Source organism: Macaca nemestrina, chromosome 16 (genome assembly GCF_043159975.1).
Source record: "Macaca nemestrina isolate mMacNem1 chromosome 16, mMacNem.hap1, whole genome shotgun sequence".
Classification (NCBI taxonomy): domain Eukaryota; kingdom Metazoa; phylum Chordata; class Mammalia; order Primates; family Cercopithecidae; genus Macaca; species Macaca nemestrina.
In genome coordinates, this window is record NC_092140.1 from 102,466,878 (window position 1) to 102,483,977 (window position 17,100).

Sequence of the window (17,100 nt, forward strand, 5' to 3'; positions counted from 1 at the left end):
AACAGAAGGATTAGTCTTGTTACGACTGCAAAATTATAAGTCTGGAGGGGTGTGGGAGAGGAGAGGAAGGATACATAGGGAACCTAAAACTATTCTGCTTTTAGCTAAACATCTCCAACATTTTAAGATGTAAACAATAAAACTTACATTTTCATTATTTTGTTTCTTTTTCCAAACCATGTGCCTGAAGGATCAGGCAGGAGCTCTTTTTCTGTTAATTTGGAGCTCTCAAATGTGGTCTCAATATAATGTGTCACTTTATAATTCTTCCTTTACACAAGCCTTCCACAATCTAACAAAACTTGCGTGTTTATGGTTTTACAACCTCAGCCCAGATTTTTTTTTGGTCATAATTTTCTACACTTTGCTCCCTTCATCTAGCATGTCTTCCTACATGTCTTCCTTCCTTACAGGTGCAGACCCTTCCTCAGTTTACACTTCCTTCCTTTACCCTGAAAGCCTTCCCATTTTAACCTATGCCATAGGTAGTTTGCTCAAACTGAAACTTTCAATCAGGTCTAGAGGGCAAAGAAATGAAGCTTATTTTCTATACCACTGATGTGGCATTATCGTACACTGTCTCACTGGGCTACTAATATCCTGAAATGTCGTATCTTTTCTTGACTGTATTCAAGTTTCTTCCAGGTAAGGAACGTGCTTTACATGTCTTATATTTTCCATGCTACATGTTTTCCTCCAGAATAAGTGCTTAATGCATTCTTACTTGATTGAAGCTTACAGCGTTTCCTATTTAAAATATACAACTGTTATACATGTTTTATCATATTCTACACTAATTTCTTATTATTCTTTTATTTGCTCATTTATTCAACAAGCGTTACGAGCACCACTGTATGGCACACAGTGAGTAAACTGTGATAAAAGACAAATACTTTAAAATAGTGGCTCTCAAATTTTTGAGTTCATCAGAATTACTTAGAGGGCTCGTTAAAAAGGATTACTGGGTCCGCTTCAAAACGTCTGATTCATGATGTCTGGAGCGAGGCCCCTGAATTACATTTCTAACAAATTCCCAGGAGATGCTGATGCTGCTGATCTGGGGACCACGTCGTGTGAACCACTGCTTTCACTCTGACTTTACCTTAGATGTGTGTTCTCTGTTACTAGATCGCTTTCACTCATTTTCCTTAATGAACTATAAACTGCTAGGCCCAGTCATTAGGGACTTTTCCACACAGCTCATATTCTCCCATAACCACTGTGATGGTCTCCTCAACTGTGTTCCACCAAGCAACCTTCCGGTTCAAGCCATCTGCTTTTTGGACTTAATGCTTTTCAGGATATAGGGGCCCTCGCCTTCCCCGTACTTCTCTCTAGCAAGTCCTGTTATTCTATTGCTTGATATCTAAGTTCAAGACCTCACTCTTCCTGGAAAACTTCCTTATTAGATCATAGTGCTATTTTATTCATCATTCATTCCTTCCTTCATGCATTTATTCATTCAGTGTGTCAGCCAAAAAGCATGTATTGGACACCTACCATGTTCTGGATGAGGAAACATCATTGTGTGAAAGCAAGTCTGACATTAATTTAATGATGAATATTTCAATCATGACTGTTCTCATTTAACTTTAAAATTTTTCTGTATTTTAAGATTGTCAATATTCGATTTTTTGAAAACCTGTCTGAAAGACTATGCTTCAATGGGAGAAATTAGTCATTTATGGTAACTATACTTGGTGTGTCTCCATCTAATTTTATGTCATTTAATGCACTATTCTCTGTAACATTTTATTTATTTTGTGTAATTTTAGGTAAAATTTTAAGATAACTTTGCAAGAGTTAAAATCATTCACTTTAAATCCTTCCCCAAACACTGTTACATTATTAAGAAAATTTTGTGTGACAACGCCTTAGAAAGTCTTACCAATGAAACTTCTTGCTATAAAAATAGAAGCATAATGTGCTAATTTGGAGCATTCAGTTTGAACTCATGACCTTAAAAGATGTCTTCATTGAAATCTCCAAAAATCACCAATATCGGCAGCAGCACTTTTACTGACTGTCAATCTGTATATACATCCCAGCACACTGAGTAATGCAAATAATCATGGAAAACATACTCAAGATAGTACTAGTCATCATATATAATAAGATTTTAAAAAATAAAAGTGTAGTTTTCCTGAAGTATTTAAGTGATTTTTCCTGAAAGAAATTTGTTAATAATAGAATTTTCCTCTATTTATAAAGTAAAACATGACAGATTTTTTTAAAAAAATATATAAAATAGACACTAAAAAGTTATATTCCGGGCCAGGTGTGGTGGCTCACCCCTGTAATCCGAGCACTTTGGGAAGCCGAGGTGGGTGGATCACGAGGTCAGGAGATCAAGACCATCCTGGCCAACAAGGTGAAACCCCGTCTCTACTAACAATACAAAAAATTAGCCAGGCATGGTGGCACACTCCTGTAGTCCCAGCTACTCGGGAGGCTGAGGCAGGAGAATGCATGAACCCAGGAGGCGGAGCTTGCAGTGAGCTGAGATCACACCACTGCACTCCAATCTGGGCAACAGAGCGAGACTCCAGCTCAAAAAAAAAAAAAAAAAAAAAAAAAAAAAAAAAAAAAAGGTAATATATTCCTGGGATTCTATTTACTTCTTATCTTTCAAGAAAGAGGTTTTGGGTACCAGTGTCTTAGGTACATCTCAGTAGTGTAGAAACAGAACATCTGACCTTAGAACACCTTAAAAAGTAAATCAAAAATAAAAATTCTGAATAGTAGAGTGTTTTGCAACATCCAAGTATATATACAAGAATGTAAGGACAAGCACCTCTTTATCTCAGGTACGCCTTATTGACCAAGAACGTGAAAGCTGCCATTGAACAATACACTTTGGGCTGATGGGAGATTTCAGAAATGTTACGGGGAGTGATAGACTGATTGAGGATAATAATAGGGGCTTAGAGAACTAATCATCCCCCAGGTTCCAATTAGAGATATAATTGGATATTGTGGGAAGTTACGTTCAGCTCATGATAAGATTCCACGTTTCTACATGCTTTTCTTAATTTAGACAACTTTTTTTCATAAAAATCTAATATGTTTGGGAACTCATATATTATTTTGTGATTTGTTCTCATCTTACTCTAGTCACATGTTGCAAAATTTTCTTCTGATATACTCTTCTGAAGTGGATTGATGGATATATTAGAATTTATTATACTATTTGCTTTATTCTTTCTTTCTTCTGAAGTATATCACCAGATACAATGTATGAGCCTGAATGAGTTGCTGATATTTATTTATTTATTTATTTGAGACAGAGCGTAGCTCTGTCACCCAGGCTGTATAGTGCAATGGTGCAATCTCAGCTCACTGCAACCTCTGCCTCCCGGGTTCAAGTGATTCTCCTGCCTCGGCCCCCCGTGTAGCTGGGATTACAGGTGCACGCCACCACATCCGGCTAATTTTTGTATTTTTTGGTGGAGACTGGGTTTCACCATGTTGGTCAGGCTGGTCCTGAACTGCTGACCTCGTGATGTGATTCTGCTTGCTTCAACCTCCCAAAGTCCTGGGATTACAGGTGTGAACCACTGTGTCCAGCCACTAGTTGCTGATTTTGAGCAAGAAAATCATGAACATAAATGGAGAAAGATGGATGTTGTCAAATGAAAAAAGACAGTGTAAAATGCTACATATGGTATAATCTCATTTTGTTTAAAAAATTACATATAATACATATATAACTTATATGTGTAAATTATATGTAGTATATATACATTTTATAAATGTATATACATTCATTATATGTATGAATAGAAAAAGATGAAATAATAGACATAAAAGTCTAATTTCTGAGTGTTGGAATTTAATTTTTATTTTTCTCAAAGGCATTTCTAAGTCAAAAATAGTTTTTTACTAAGATAATTTTTAAATAGTAAGTCAATTAATTTTATGTTATAAAATAAAACATGACAGATATTTTTAAGAAGAAATATATGAAATAGACACTAAAAAGTAGTATTAGGTATGAAGGTCTATAATTTGCAAAAGTATAATTCAGAAAAAGTTATAATAATTCTGAACTTGTAACCCAATTACATAGCTTTAAATACAGAAAGTGAAAATTGAGAGACTTGAAAAGAGCTACAAATATACCTAGTGGGAGATGGAATTAATTGATGTATCTCTTTAAGTAATTAATTTATGAAGAGACCAACAAAATTTGAACAGCAAAACTAATGTGCTTTGATTGACCTAATAAAAGTATATAAAATCTTTCAATTAATGATTAGAAAATATGCCCTTTTTGAAACGTGCATTAAACGCTTAGGAAAATTAGCCACTTACTTGTTTTTTTGTTTTGAGACAAGGTCTCGCTCTGTCACTCAGGCTGGAGTGCAGTGGTGTGATGTCAGCTCACTGCAACCTCTGCCTCCTGGAGTTCAAGCGATTCTCATGGCTCAGCCTCTGGAGTAGCTGGGACCACAGGTGCTCACCACCACACCCAGCTAATTTTTCTGTTTTTAGTAGAGACGGAGTTTCTCCATGTTGGCTAGGCTGGTCTAGAACTCCTGGCCTCAAGTGATCCGCACGCCTTGGCCTCCCAAAGTGCTGGGATTACAGGTGTCAGCCGCCACACCTAGCCACGAGAAAAGGTAGTTTCCAAGCCTTTCTAAGAAGTAGTGTCAAACTAATCATGCTCTCTTACAATAGTGCTATTAAGTTAGAAATGAGAGAACAAGACAGCGAAATCCTACTTGTAATCTTCAAAAAAATAGAAATTAGAAAATCTGTACTAAAGTGTCTTTTCACACACCTTACCCACCTTATTAAACAAATGTTGGAGAAGAGTATTTCAAGGGAAATTTATAGTTTTAAATGCTTATAAAAGAGGAAATAACTGCCAATGAAGCTAAGTGTGCAGTTTAAGAAATTAGGGAAGAATAAAGTAGAAGAAATGAAATAATACAAGTACAAGCAGAAATGAATGAAACGAACTCAAAGAATTAATTACAGAGAATTAGCAAAACCAGAACTTGGTTCTTTGCCAGATAAAAAGTATGAACTCTTGGCAAGATTGCAGAGGAAGAAAATAGAAAAAGCACAAATAAATAATATTGAATATGAAAAAGGAAACATAACCAGGTACAGCAGAGATAAAACTCTGAGAGACTACTTATGAATAAATTAATGACTAATATGTTTACAAGTTAGATAAAATAGACAATTTCCTAGAAAAATATAACAGAAAAAATTGATTTAAAAGGCAATAGAAAAACCTACATAGAAAGATCTATAGTAATTAAATAAACCAAGTGTTTACTTAAAAATCGATTCACACCAAGAACATAATCCCCCATTATTTTACTAGAGAATTCTACTAATCATTCAAAGAACAAGTATTTTTTTTTTTTTTTTGAGATGGTGTCCCCCTCTGTCACCCAGGTTGGAGTGCAGTGGCGCTATCTTGGCTCACTGCAATCTCCAGCTCCCAGGTTCAAGTGATTCTCCTGCCTCAGTCTCCCAAGTAGCTGGGATTACAGGCTCCTGCCACCACACCTGGCTAATTTTTGTATTTTTAGTAGAGACGGGGTTTCCCCATATTGGTCAGGCTTGTCTCAATCTCCTGACCTCAGGTGATCCACCTGCCTTGGCCTCCCAAAGTGCTGGGATTACAGGCCTGAGCCACTGCGCCCGACCCAATACTTACATTCTTATACAGACTTTTTGAGAGAATGGAAAAGGAGGCAGTGCTTTCTCACATTATTTTATAAGACTAACCTTGATGCCAAAAGCTGAAAATGGTAAAACAAGAAAGAGAAATTCTCGTTCAATCTTTCCTCTCAAAGATGCGCTAAACTTCACAAAATACTAGCAAATCCAGCCTCAACGTCTATGTATAAAAATTATAGGAAATGTCGTTAGGCTTTGGCTTTTTAGTTACATCCAATTCGGGAATCACTGGGCACTGGCATAGGGCACTCTGTTCCCCAAGCTAGAAATGGAGTGATAGACAAGGTTGATACTCTTTTTCCCCTCAGGGACATGATTCTTAAATTGTGTCTTATCTTAGAAATTACTTTAGCGTGACAACTGGCTGTTCCTTGTGAATCTTCTCTCACCTTGTTCTGTACTTTGTTTTTTATGTCTATTTATTCACATACTACATTTCCTTTCTCATTTCTTTTCCTTGGTGATTTGAAAGCTGATCATTCTGGTTTTTATTCCTGGAGTTTCTTTGTGATTTTCAGCTATTTATGTGCACGCACATATATTTCTCTCTCTGCCTGTCTCTCTCAGCGCTGGGCTAGAAATTCCCTGTGGGGAAAAAGGAATATGAACGCAACAGCATCCGCTCTTCTCCCCACTCATGTTATCTTTGTTGATATCTAGATTTTAAATCTGCCTTCATGTTAAGTTATTACTGTTTACATTATTTAATCTTCCTTGTCAGAGAGTATCTTGGTATTAGCAACATTTAAACCAATTATCTAGCCTAATTCCTTATGCTTCCTTTCCTCTCTTTCCCTCCCGGCCCTCTTGGTCCTGCCCTTTGTCCATAGTCAGAAGACTATATCCATTTATTGATTTCTATGAAAATATTCCACAAGACCTGAATGTTTTGTGGCGCATGTAATGTAAACTTCCGGATACTATGAGATGTCACACAAACAGGTTTCCACCCATGTGCTGACCGCACCTCACTTGCTCCAAAGTCAGTGCTTCTCTCACATCATGTCGTCATGTCCTGTGGCCATGAGCAGGCCCTGGGAAGTGCTGCCTAGGTACCAGTTTCCTGCTCCTGAGAAAACAGTCCTGCCTGTCTGATTTCACCTTTCCCAGGGATCTTGTTAAATACAATGTCCTACCTCTGCCCTTGGCAGTGACTCCAGGACAGTGTCACCAGGACTGCCCATTTCATCCCTGTAGTAACATTGGGAAGTGAGTCCTAGTTGCCAGCCTGGAGTGGAGTGGTGGGAACAGTAAAGAAGTGAATACATGGCCGTGGAGAAATTAAAAACAACAACAACAGTTATTCTGCTTGTTATTATTGCATATACCAGCATTTCTAAACAATGTCAGTGATAAAAATTAACTAGCCTTCCATTCTGGGCCGATCACTCCGCCTTCCTTGTCGTTGGTAAGTCGTTGGTAGGTACTTTTATGAATTCAATACACAGAGGGGGAATTAGGCTTAGAGAGGCTGTTGCCTCCTTTTCCCAGGTCTTACAGCTTGTAAGGTGTAGACACCATAGCAACTCATCTTGGAGGCTAATGTGCCATGTTGGCTTCTGATTAACCTATTCTGGGAGGGTCTCTAGGATTTCCAGTTTATCTATTATTCCTTGTGTTTCTTGTGTATGAGCTGGGACTTACCGTAAATCCTAAATTTACTTACCATAATTCCCAAGGTGCAATCCCTTCATGTGACTGTACTTCAATTGTCCTAAACCTCCCTTGTGAAGTATGTACACCCTTTCCCTGTGGTACAATAGCCCTGGGTCTGAAGGGTAACGGTGCGGGGATCCACCATCTTGTCCCGTGACTGTCCAAGACAGAGGCATGGCCTCCTTTTGTAAGTCCTTACTAAATGTTTATTTCTAAGAGACTAGATTTGTCAGCCTCCTCCTTCAAACTCTCAGCTTCCTTGGACTTTTGGGAGTAGGCTTGCATAGACCTGACCAGTGCGGAAAATAAGGGAAAGTACTGGTATTTGTACCAGGTATAGCTAATTCCAAAGTACTTAACAAATATACTATTGTGCCTTTTTGATGCCAATCAGGGTTTTCTAATAAGGGCAGCCCTTGACTTCTCTCTACCTCTCAATTAAATGCCATTGAGACATTATCGGTGAAAGCCAGTGCAGTCTGATCCCAACTCTAATGGAGTTTCACAGTCGGGATAGTGCATCTGTATAATTCACTAGGAAAGTAATGCTAGTTTCAACTCATTATTGCCAAGGACTATTGACCAATTAGTTCCAATTCATTTGAAGGGGTAATAGAAACTTAAGCTTTCCTGAATTCATAATAAACTATGGCTCTTGAAAGGAGAAGAGAGAAAATCAGAACATAATTAAACTGGTTCTCTCCAATAAGAAGTTAATTTTGAAATCCGAACAAAAACTTAAAACAGCAGATTTCTGTGTTTTGAAAAAAATAAACAGTTTGCCAAATACCAGTTTGTACTCTTCATAGTTCTGAAAGCAAACCATTTATTCAATTTTAAATGATCCACGAACTTCTACAAGTCAAATAGCATCTTATTAATAGAATGAGGACATGATTTATATGTTACATGCCACAAATTTAATCACATGAGATTGATTCTGTTTTATGGTGATGGCAGAAAATGTGAAATTAGTAAATTTTTATTGCTTAAGTCTTGAAAATAAAGATTGTTGTAGAACAGATCTAAGTCATGTAAATAAAACATTTCTTTTATGGATTTCACTAACAGCTATCATCATTATTATTCATTAGGAATTATTAGGATGACTATTTTAAATTGCTTATCTAATTCTTTGTTATTTTGCATTTCCACAAATGTCATAATACGGTGAACTATTTTGCCTTGGAACCGGCAGGAATTTGGAATTCCTAGAGAACCGGATTCAGATCCTCACCCTTGTACCTGCACGAAGGTAGGGACTATGTTTTTTCATCTCCAAGCTGAAGGAAAGCAAGATGGAACTGAGCAAAATGTTGTGAAAATTAAATATGACCTCAGTACATTTGGGGTCTCAACTGTATCCCTGTATTAGTTTCCTAGGGCTGCTACAACAGAGTACTACAGATTGCATGGCTTCAAACCACAGAAATAGCTTCTCACTGTTCTCCAGGCTGGAAGTCCGAATTCCAGGTGTCAGCTGCTCCCTCTGGAGGCTCTGGGGAAGGGTCCCTGCTTTCCCCTTCCCAGCCTCCGGTGGCCCCACGGCTTGTAGCTGTGTCACTGCACCCCCAGCCTCTGTCTTCACGTTTGCTGCTTCCTTGTGTCTGTGTCCTGTGTTTTCTCTTCTTCTTAAAAGGATACCAGCCATTAGATTTAGGACCCAAATTAATCCAGTATGACCTCATCTTAACTGATCACATCTGCATAACCTTTGGAGATCCTATCTCCAAATAAGGTCACATCCTGAGCTTCAGTGTTGAGAGGAATTTTGGGGGAACACTATTCAACCCTCTATATTTATCAAATTCCTAATTCTATTATGTTTTTATTTGTGTTATAACATGGTAATCTCTTTTGCCTTGGAAGGTGCTTGACTTTTGGGTTCCTAGAGACCTGGATTCAAACCCTCCCCTTGTACATGAATGAAGGGTGGTGTAACTACTTTCTTCATTTGTGAATTGGAGAGAAGCAAGAGGTAAGGCACAGAAATGTTATAAAAATGAAATTATACTTTATACAAGATTATGCATGGCACATGGAAGGAACTTAAGTATTATTTTCCTATTAAAATTTAGAATATTCTGTATTAAAATATTTATTAGAATGATACATAAGTTTGTAGACAGCCTAATCTTTGATAAACCTAGTAAAATAGCATTTGTCCTACGTAAATAATGACTGTTTTGGAAATCTCACTTTTAAGAAGTTCTCCCTTAAATACAATGCCTCCTTTAGTTATATGAACCATTATTAACTCTTCTGCCTCTTAGGCTTTTATTGAGGAAATAAAGCACTGCAGTAATTTTTCTTTATTAAATAATTTAAATTTGTAACTGTATAATATGAAATATTTCAAATGAAAATAACATTATATATCAGACATATGTCACATCAACCAGATTTGACAAATCTGGTTTAACATTTATCATAGTTTTTACAGATGTTTTAATGATTTTGCTTCAATTTAAGAAAATAAAGATTTACATATGCAACTTAACTCCACACTCCCATCAGATCCCTTTCTTTTCCTTTTTTTTTTTTTTTTTTTTTTTTTTTGTTGTTGTTGAGATGGAGTCTCACTCTATCGCCCAGGCTGGAGTGCAGTGGTGCAATCTCAGCTCACTGCAACCTCCACTTCCTGAGTTCAAGGGATGCTCTACCTCAGCCTCCCAAGTAGCTGATCTTACAGGCACACACCACCACACCCAGCTAATTTTTGTATTTTTAGTAGAGATGGGGTTTCGTCATGTTGGCCAGGCTGGTCTCGAACTCCTGACCTCAAGTGATCCACCGGCCTCGGCCTCCCAAAGTGCTGGGATTACAGGCATTAGCCCCCGCAACCAGCCCCATTGGATCACTTTCTTTCCATTCCTTAGTAGGCAGTTATTCACAGAGTTGCTTGTTACCAGCTCACACAACTCTAGACATGAACATAAACTACCATATATTTAAAAAACTATGTAGTCTACATACGTACACAAAAGAGAAATTGCTTTTTAAATATCTGTGACTAGTCTTAGTATACTTTCTTCACACTTTTGAAAATCCATGATCTGGCCAGGCACAGTGGCTCACACCCAGCCTTTTGGAGGCCGAGGCAGGCGGATTAGGAGGTCAAGAGATAGAGACCACCCTGGCCAACATGGTGAAACCCCATTTCTACTAAAAATACGAGAATTAGCAGAGCTTGGTGGCATGTGCCTGTAATCTCAGCTTCTTAGGAGGGCTGAGGTAGAGAATCTCTTGAACTCGGGAGGCGGAGGTTGCAGTGAGCTGAGATCGCGCCACTGCAGTCCAGCCTGGGTGACACAGAGAGACTCCATCTCAATAAAATAAAATAAAATAAATAAATAAAGGCTGTTCTCTGGACTTTTTGTTTCAGCAACTTCATTGGTCTCCATTGTATGAATGCCACAGTGCCCTTGCCCAGTTCCCAACTGAGGGACAATTATAGAATCTCCCTTTTCTTCCTGCCTCACAGCAAGTTCTGTAATGAACACCCCAGTATGTTCTCCATGTGAATGTGTGGTCATCTCTGGACCTGCAATTGTTGGATTGTTGGATATTCTCATCTTTAATTTCATGGCTATTACTAAATTATTTTCCAAAGTAGAGGTACGAATTGGCATTCTCACCAGAATAATACAATTGCTATACCCACACATTCTTATCTACATTTGGTACTATCAAACTTGTTTCTTTCAATCAGATGACTTTAAAATATTATCTTTTTGATTTGATTATAAGAGAGTTTGAACATTTTAAAAATCTGTTTGTTGGCAGTATAGTTTTCAAGTTCTGTGGATGCCCACTGTATCCTCTGAAAGTATATTGGCTGATATAACATTGACTAGTTTGTCTTTTCCTTGCCCCCATTTGTATGAGGTTAATAAAACATATATGTATCCTGTATAAATTCCTGTATTGGTTTTGCCTTGCAGATATCTTTCTCCAATCTGTGGCTCATCTTTTCTGGTCTTCACCATAGTTAATAAGTCATCTCGTAGGGCAAGTGTTTTCTTATGTATTTGGATTTCTCCTTTCAGTACTGATTTTCTCTTGGTTTCTCCTCGTGCACTAGAATCTTGTCTTTGTCAGAAGCCGCTAAGTGCCTGTCTTAGTCCATTTGTGTTGCCATAAAGGAATACCTGAGGTTGGGTAATTTATAAAGAAAAGAGGGTTATTTGGCTCACAGTTCTGCAGGCTGCACGAGAAGCACGGCGCCAGCATCTGCTTCTGGGGAGGGCTGCAGTCTGCTTCCACTCATGGCATGGGGTGAAGGGGAGCCAGCCTGTGGGGATCACTTGGTCAGAGGAAACAAGACAGAGGATGGAGATGCCAGGCTCTTTTTAATAACCAGCTGTTGTTGGGACGAATAGAGCAAGAACTCACTCACCCCCCTCCCCGTAATAATCTATTCAATAGGGATTCACCCCATGACCAAAATCCTCCCCATTAGGTCCCACCTCCAACATTGGGGATTAAATTTCAACATGAGATTTGGAGGGGACAAACATTCAAGCTATTGCAGTGCCTTTTAGTCCTTCTAGGGCCGGAGCATTGGCATGGTTGACTAAATGAGAATGAAAGCCTGGTGATCTGGAACTGGTTAAATTGGACTGAGTATTGCATCCTCTGTGCTCATGTTTTGACTGAGATATTTCTCTGGTTCTAATCTGGTTTTCAAATTCTGACTTCTGTCTCGTTCCTCACTGACCCTTAATTTTTCCAGAGCTTACCTTAGTAGCCAAAGAGTTTCAGAACTGCTCGAATTTGAGCCTAATTTTAGGTCTTTGCACAACTCCAGGCAGGGCTGAATGGAGGAGGTGTCATTTACATACACAATGTGTGTTTGGTCAACACAGATAATCTTTAAATGACTAACAATTTAATGCAAATTATTTCCCTTCATGTGATAGAAAGCAAATAAAGTAATAAAGTTTACTTAAACACAGTCCTATAGTTAACTCTATGATAGCAATCTTTGCCTGAAGGTACATTCCAGCACCCAACCCACTTCTTTTTCTCCTGGCAATATTAAATGACTTTATTCTTGAAATAGACCAATTATCCCCATAGGATAATAAATTAAAAACAAATGATTCTTTGCTATTTTAATTATCCTGGAGCTTGTATTTGGAGCACTAAACCTTCACACATTTAGTCCTATCCACACTGAATTTTTGGTCAGAAATGATATGTTTAGATAATAGAATATTTTGTTAGAAAAAACAGCTAAAAAGACATTGAGTTTAGTGTTTTGATCAACTTATAATATCTAATATTTGAATGAAAGCATGTTGCAGTTTTGCAAATATAGAGTTCATGGATTTTAATCAATGTCCATTTTACTGTCAAGTATTCCTGTCCAGGATTTTCAGCTCTTGCTCATTTCAAGAGATGAAGAAGCCTGGGCATGGTGGCTCAGGCCTGTAATCCCAGCACTTTGGGAGGCCAAGGCGAATGGATCACTTGAGGTCAGAATTTCGAGACCAGCCTGGCCAACATGGTGAAACCCTTTCTCCACAAAAAATAAGCCAGGCATGGTGGCGGTCGCCTATGATCCCAGTTACTTGGGAGGCTGAGGCAGGAGAATTGCTTGAACCTAGGAGACAGAGGTTGCAGTGAGCCAAGATTGTGGCACTGCACTCCAGCCTGGGTGTCAGAGTGAGACTCCATCTCAAAAAAAAAAGAGATCAAGAAAATGAAGAATTTGGATGTAGCGTATCACTGTTTTGTCTAGTACTAGAAAACCTTAGAAAAATTAATGAGCTGTGTAGTTTATTGATTTATTTGAGATCTACAGCATAATTTTAATATGAGCATTTGTTTTGATCTTTGAAATGAGGTAAGTTCTTCCATGTGTGTCCAGAATTTCCAAAAATATGGACATATTTACCTGTATCTGCCTTCAGCTTTGCCTCATATCTGTTTACCATTTCTCATTTCTTTTAGGTAGTCTCTATAAGTGGTAACCAAATGACCTAATTAGAATGAACTTCTGCAAAGCCATCAACATTCAGGAAATGCTATAAATAGATTGATTTGATTGGTTAGCTGTTTAATTAAATAATGTAACTGTTCTCTTATTCAGCAGGCATTCTTTGAACTGTTGTTACTTGATACATGCAGGACAACTGAAAAGAAAGACAATGGCTACATGGATTAGGTACACACGTATTTCCCATTATCCAGATTTGTTTAGTTACTGAGTTTGGATTGAGAGAGTTTAGATAGCCACAGATGTGTGTATTTGACTATTTAATGATAGTAGACGTGAGACATGCTTGCACAATCACAAACATTGTTTAAAATACCAAATTGCTTTTAGCTTTCCCAGTGTGCAATTATATATTCTAATTGTGTTGCAACAACCTTTGCTATTCTACATTCGTTTTTGTTAGAGTGAAGAAAAAAATTATAATTAATAAAGATCTGATTTTCAGGTCATGCTTTTAGCTTGTTGACTTGGATAGATTTACTTTTTCCACAGAAACACCAAGAAACCAGGCAAGAGATGTAGATTTGCAACAACATTGGGAATATAAATTGATATCTTTCTAATCTCTTTGAAGAATCATGGACTCATTTAGACCCATTTACAACAAACAGAAGTGACTGATAGTTGGCTGGCTTGTCATAGAGCAGAAAGACAGCAACACAAACAGCAAGGTAAGGAGTAAGGAGAGGCTTCTCTCTACTCGCTCTGTATCCCCCGCCGTATTAGTCTATATTCTCACATTGCTGTAAAGAACTGCCTGAGACTGGGTAACTTTTAAAGAAAAGAGGTTTCGTTGGCTCATGGTTCCACAGGCTGTACAGGAAGCATGGTTTGGGAGGCCTCAGGAAGCTTAAAATCATGGCTGAGGGTGAAGGGGAAGCAGATACGTCCTGCATGGCAGGAGCAGGAGGGAGAGGGGCAAGGGGGAGGTACTACATACTCTTCCACAGTCAGATCTTGTGAGAATTCAGTCACTATCACAAGAACAGCAAGAGGGAAATCACCCCCGTGATCTAATCACCCACCACCAGGCCCCTCCTCCAACACTGGGGTTTACAATTCGACATGAGATTTGGGTGGGAACACAAATCCAAATCGTGTCACCCCCCAACCCCCATTAGAGACTTGGGATTTGAATCAACAAAAAATCCTGCAGTTCACTTTTTATGTGGATAATACATTGGAGGCAGATAATTTTCCCACTTCTGCCTCCTTGTCACTTCCTTTTTCCTTTGAATCAGAACATAACAGCGTCCAGTAATGCAGCGTGCCCACGTGTGAAATGAAGCAGGAGTGGCATAGTGCAGTGAGAAACAGGCGTGGACAGCCACGGGAAGGACGGGGCTTCAGGCCACATTAAGGTATGTACTTTCATTTATTACTTATAGCTAAAAATCTACTTTAAGTGCTTTCCAATTACTTGAAAGAAATTTCCTTTTTACCATTCACTTAGGCAACAGAAGGAAGGAGAAAATCTTATCTCGCAGAACTATACTATATAAACACCTGAAAATGTCAAAGATTTGTTTAAAGGGTACAACTTACCCTTTAGCTGAAATGAAGTTGGGAGGACAGACTGCTGCTTTCAGTGATGGTGCGTTAGGTAATTTAGAATCCCTTACCCTGCTGAGAAAAGTAGCAAAGCTGGTGGGGAAAACCTCTTTGAAAGCACAGAATGGCTAAAAATACATTGAAAAATTACCTACCAAAATTTGAGACACAGAAATTCAGAAAAGGGATCCCTGTTTCTAGGGGGTTGTTTGCTGACTGCGGATTATAGAAATGTACAGATGGAAGGCTGGGTAGCGTCTCCAACAAACTCCCAAGGCTGGGTGAGCGACTGAAATTGGAAGCCAGAGGTCATTAATATAATGATAGAGGATCCTGGTAAAACCTCCAGGCTTTTGAGTTGAGATGCTGAGAGCTGAAGCTTACAAACAAGAGTAACAGGGGTAACACGGTCCTCGCAACGACTGCATCCACACTTTCCAGGACCAGTCTGGTGGGGTCCTGCACCTCTAGGACCCCAGTCAGGAATCCTCTCTGGAGGAAAATAGCATTAACCAGATATAGGACTGCATCAAACGGTGTAGGTGACAAGACAGTGTACATTAGAACCCACTCATAATAAAGGAGCCATAAAACTTCAAGTTTTAATATAAACCAATACAGACTTCAATATAACTGTGAATATTGCGCTCAAAGATGTGAAATACAAGACTGAGAGTCTCAGCAGAGAATTGTCAACTCTAAAAAGTATAATCAAGATCAAGTTTTAAGTCTGAAACATAAAATAACTGAAATTAAGAACTCAGTCTACAGTTTTAACAGCTGTTTATTAATACATAGATAAGAATAGGCTATATATGTGTCTAAATATGCAAGTATCTCTGTGTGTATATATATAATATATATGTATGTATCTTTCTATATATAAATATAGAGAAGAAGGGATGGATGGGGAGAGAGACACAGAGAGAAGTACCAAAGACAGTAATTACATCTAGAATATAGTGAGAAAGTCCAAAAGGTAACCAGAAGAGGTGAAAGATAAAAACTGGATGGTAGCAATATTTGAAGTTATTATGGTTGAAAATTTTATAAAACTGGAGGAAGTCAACCAATCATGGACTTAAAAAGGTCTACATACAATAAATACAATAAATATGACATAAATCACATCTAGGCATACCATAATAAAACCAGAAAAACAAAGACAAAAATAAAATGTTAAACTCAAGAAAATATACATTTTTACAGTAACAAGGTTTTAGACATCTACCTGGCTTCTTTTTTTGGTAACATCTTTACTGAAATGTGTTTATATACCATGTAGTTTATCTATTTAAAGTGTGTAACTTAATGATTTTTTTTAGTATATTTACACAGTTTTGTAATCATCAACACAACTTCTAAACATTTATACCCCATATCCCTCAGCTGTCACCCCTAATCCTTCTGTCCCCAAGTCCTATGTAACCACTCATCTACTTTCTGTCTGTATCATTTCCTGTTTTGGAAATTTCACATAAGTGGAATTATGTAATCTGTGGTGTTCTCTGGCTTCTTTCACTTAGCAAAATGTTTTAAGTTTCATCTACATTGTATCAGAACTATGAAGTTCTGAATCCTTTGTATGACTGAATGATATTCTATCTTGTTTATCCATTCATCATTTGATGGGCATTTGGATTATTTCTACATTTTGGCTATTATGAATAATGCTGCTGTGAATATTTGTTTATAATTTGGGGGTGAACATATGTTTTCACGTATCTTGGGTAAATACGGAAGAAGTAAAATCGCTGGGTCCATGATAACTGTATGTTTAGCTTTTGGAGAAACTGCTCAAATGTTTTCCAAAGTCGTGGTTCAATTTTACATTCTCATCATCAGTGTATGAGGGTTCTGGCAACACTTGTTGTTCCCTATTTTTTTTTAATATAGTCATTCTAGTGGATGTGAAATAAGTTGTGAAATGTCTCTTCTTAACATGATAAATGGAAGTCAGAAGTCAATGGAATAATAGATTTAAATAAAATAATGTCAACATAGAATTCAATGTTTACTTCAACAACAATGTGCTTAAAAATTCATTTGAAAGAGAAAAAATTTTAAAAATTGATACAAATTATTATCAGCACATCTGCACTAAGAGAAACATTAAGCATATTCTTTTCAGAGAAGGAAAATATTCCCAGATGAAAACTTAAATGTGCATGAGGGCTGGGTGTGGTGGC

The 17,100-nt window shown here is 37.8% G+C and overlaps 1 long non-coding RNA gene across 1 annotated transcript; it reads left to right on the forward strand.

Moving 5' to 3' along the window:
- The first annotated feature begins 1,091 nt into the window (after positions 1–1,091).
- Positions 1,092–16,835, forward strand: LOC105490262 (uncharacterized). The gene is made up of 7 exons (XR_011614982.1): positions 1,092–1,687; positions 8,555–8,611; positions 9,226–9,334; positions 13,454–13,528; positions 13,853–14,031; positions 14,602–14,721; positions 14,814–16,835. It is a non-coding gene; the product is annotated as an uncharacterized lncRNA (long non-coding RNA).
- The last annotated feature ends 265 nt before the right edge of the window (positions 16,836–17,100 follow it).